This window comes from Morone saxatilis, unplaced genomic scaffold, assembly GCF_004916995.1.
Source record: "Morone saxatilis isolate NCDOM2014 unplaced genomic scaffold, NCSU_SB_2.0 Contig22, whole genome shotgun sequence".
In the NCBI taxonomy this organism is placed as follows: domain Eukaryota; kingdom Metazoa; phylum Chordata; class Actinopteri; family Moronidae; genus Morone; species Morone saxatilis.
The window spans coordinates 20,338,530-20,342,802 of record NW_023339785.1 but is presented as its reverse complement, the minus strand read 5'-3'; the positions used below and the strand labels follow the sequence as shown (position 1 = coordinate 20,342,802).

Here is a 4,273-nt window from a genome sequence, read left to right as displayed (position 1 = left end):
TTATTATTATTATTATCATAGGCACTAATGAAAGCCTGCCTTGCTTTATTAATCTCAGAGAAGTTTAAGAGGAGTGGAACAAATAATTTCCCCTCTGTGCTGCTTTTTCCTTTTGTACAAGTCAGTCTATACCAACAACTGCAGATATATGTGTGTGGTTTGATAGTAATATGCAAGATTAACGCTAAATGGGTGTCGTTGTTTTGACCCAGTCGTTAATACTTATGCATCATTGAATGAACCCCATGTTCTCAGTAAAGTCTAAAATATACTGTGGGCTTCATTTTTTGATTGTAGTCCCCACCAACCTCTTGCGATTGGATGCTCCTGGTTGAACTGAAGAATGTAAGGAACACTCTTTTTGGTCATTTTGTTGTCAAAGAACCAACAAATTGTTTCAAAGAACAAACAAAATGATTACAGCTTTTTTTCACCCAGTTGTTGCTCTGCATGCTCCTTGATGCTTCTCCAGTGACACAGATGAATGAACAGCAGGGATCTTTTCCTCCTGTATCTAAGTCTGACTCTTTTCTCTGGCAGATAAATGTCCGAGTTACAACCATGGATGCTGAGCTGGAGTTTGCCATCCTGCCCAGCACAACCGGCAAACAACTTTTTGACCAGGTACACTGCACGTTACAATTAAAACAGGTGTGTTAACAGACAAGTTTGTGATCGTGTTATTTATTGATATAATATTTATAGATAGTGAAGACGATCGGGCTGAGAGAAACCTGGTTCTTTGGTCTCCAATATCAGGACAGCAAAGGCTTCTCCACCTGGCTCAAGCTAAACAAGAGGGTGAGGAGAAAGTTTGTGTGTCAACTGTGATTGTATAACTTGACTCCCCCCCATTGTGTCACCCCATTGAGGTTAATTAGTACCTATTTCTTCATTCCGGTATCCCTCTTCTCTGGGGTGCCAATCCCAGGTGACAGCTCAAGATGTGAAGAGGGACAACCCTTTGTTGATCAAGTTCAGGGCCAAGTTTTACCCTGAGGATGTTGCAGATGAACTGATCCAGGAGGCAACACAGCGCCTCTTCTTTCTGCAGGTTGGAGACGTACAAACACATTGACATTTTTAAACAGAATCATGTTTTAAATTTGCCCCCCTGAAATATGAGTGCTTCCCTAATCGGTCTTATTCATTTTCTCATTGGATGTCAACATATTTCTATATTTGTGTGCCATGAGAATGATCCAGATGTATTCATTTACTATTGATATATGCTAAAATGAGAGTAAAATTCATATTAAGTGGATATCACAATGTAAATAATGCTGTCTTTTGCAAGTATGGTACCCTGCGGGTATGATAAATAAGGAAACTAAATCTCAATCAAAACAAAATGCTGAACCTGTTTAACGACCAGTGGGGCTTCCACAATGACTCACACAGTTTGCGTTACCCTCATGGGGTTTCCATAAGGGAGTACATGAAAACAAAAAATGATTCCAGGTGCTCTAAATAAACACCAAAACACAAAGGGGTTCTTTCTAAGTGAGTCACATTAACACTAACATTATCTTGTATGTTACCTTTACACAGACAGCAACATAAAACATTAGGGATTCATGTGTTAAAGCAGATCTTTCTAATCTGTTCTGTGTTTTAGGTGAAAGAGAGCATCCTAAATGATGACATATACTGCCCGCCGGAGACTGCGGTGCTCTTGGCCTCGTATGCGGTTCAGGTCAAACATGGAGACTACAAGAAAGACTATCACGTACCAGGTTATCTCACAAGAGAGAAGTTGCTGCCACAGAGGTACTGAGTCTTATGGATATATGTGTTAACCAAAGTTAACTAAATTCGAGTTTCCAGTCATCTGAATTCTAACTGGTACGTCCTCTTTACTGTTAAAACCAGGGTTTTGGAGCAGCACAAGCTGAATAAGTATCAGTGGGAGGAAAGAATCCAGGTGTGGCATCGAGAGCACAAGGGAATGCTGAGGTACTGCAAGCTTATTACAAAAAGTCATTAATGCATTTTTTGCAAACAGGTGTTCTAAAGTTCATTAAATTGCTCCACACTACAGAGAAGATGCCATGGTGGAGTACCTGAAAATAGCCCAAGATCTGGAGATGTACGGGGTTAACTACTTCAACATCAAGAACAAGAAAGGATCGGAGCTGTGGCTGGGAGTGGACGCGCTGGGGCTGAACATCTATGACAAAAAGGACAGGTAGGTCGCCTCTAGGGATGGCAATGACGGTCGGATGTCTTTACAACTATTGGATGCATTGCCATCATGTAATTTGGTACAGACATACCATACCTTTCCCCGAAAACTACTTAAATTAACTAGTTAAACTTCCTTACAAGCACATTTATTTCTTCTTCCACAATGGAAAATCTAGAAACTATGACGATGCAAATATGTTTTTATTTTAAATGTGCTCAAAAGTGCTGGACAAAAGATGTCCCCTACTTCCCTAGAAGGCCATTCTCAATGTGTGCACTGAAGGTTTAGCTGCTGTAAGTTGCTTATTGGACCATAACTGGCTTTCAAACTAGTTGTCACATCACAAATTCTGTTCAAACATTCCAGTTTTAAACTAGATTTAAGGTGAGCTTAGAGGAGGACAACTTTACTTTTCCTCTATAGTGCCTATCAGATCAAATTGTGAGTAGTTTGTTAAACTAATGGCACTTTAATCAGCCTCAGTTATACTTTGTCTTTAGTGGTAATTAGCCAATTTTAGCATGCTAACATTCTGTACAGTACTAAACTAAGATGATAAACAAGGCGAACCTGGCTGAAGTTACCATTTAGCTCTAAGTAGGTAGCTTTAGACTCTAAGCCTCTTCCTCTCTGCTGATGACCATACGTATGTGTGTTGGTTTCAGCCAGGCAACTTTCTTTGCGTCTACACCAACTATGTTTTAATTTTGTGTAAAGAACCTCTGTTAATGCAACTACTGACCATAATGGTAAATCATGTCAATATTTTACAGGATGACCCCAAAGATTGGCTTCCCCTAGTGAGATTCCGAAATATTTCCTTCAAATGACAAAGAAGTTCGTCATCCAAACCAATTCGACAAGAAGCTCCGGTATCAAAAAAGTATTAGTGGTCCCTTAATACTGATCTTCTGCAGCAGCTACAAATTCCTATGAGGCAATATCATTACATGAAATACAATACTGTATTTACTGCTGCCAGGCCACATAAAAAGGGAGTGTAGTTTGCAGAAAATTTGCAAGTTTTGTATGTTGAACTGTGAGTTTATTGTTTAACTAAATTCATGGATGTTTGGGGATAAGATGCTCCTTCTCCAGAGCTTAAGGTTTAATACATAGTAATTTTCATCTCAGCCTTATTAATTTTTAGGACCACATCTTCACAACTGCGTACAACATCCAACAAATACTTTGTAGGATCATTTCATATTTATTCACAGTTGCTATAAACAGGAGGTGCGAAAGAATCACACGTCCTTGTTACTGGTGAAATTACCAATTTTGCAAATGCATAAATTACAGCAAGTAGTGTAATGAGAGCAGCTGCTACTTGATCTCATTCACAAACATGAATTTAGCCTCATACTTCTATTTGGCTTCTGGATGCATGTACAGATTTAAGGAAAGCATCCAAGAGCTTAGAAAAATTAATGAAATTCTCCCAAACTAAACTATCCCTTTAGATTCTTTAAATCCAGACTTAAGTGTAAAACAGGTCTGAGATGCTAATGATGTGTCATACATCAACCTATGGGCAATCCCCAATTGCTTATTTTTATTCTGAAGGACTTTGTTTTCTACGTGCCTCGTCTTCGCATCAACAAACGTATCCTGGCCTTGTGTATGGGGAATCATGACCTGTACATGCGCAGACGTAAGCCTGACACTATTGAGGTGCAGCAAATGAAGGCTCAGGCCAGGGAGGAGAAGAACAAGAGACAGATGGAGAGGTAAGGAAAGAGGAAATAATGAATGAATGAATTTTTTTTTTTTTACAGTTTACAGTGTGTTCTCTCTGCTTTAAGAAAGAACTGTCAGGAGATATAGTTTTTTTCAGATGTGTATTTATGCACAATTCTCCTGTCAGGGCCCTGCTCGAGAGTGAGAAAAAAAAGCGAGAAAATGCTGAGAAGGAAACAGAGAAGATTGCTCGTGAGACCATGGAGCTGATGGAGAGATTGAGACAGATTGAAGAGCAGACAAAGAGAGCTCAAGATGGTCTGACAACTTTCTGAATACAAATGTTTCTCAACTTGAGTTTTGTTTTTTAGGTTTAAGAACATTAAAAGAATGGTTTATTTTATT

The 4,273-nt window shown here is 39.1% G+C and overlaps 1 pseudogene; it reads left to right on the top strand.

The window, feature by feature from the left end:
• Window positions 1-4,273, top strand: part of LOC118333259 — an 8,040-nt pseudogene that overhangs the window by 458 nt on the left and 3,309 nt on the right.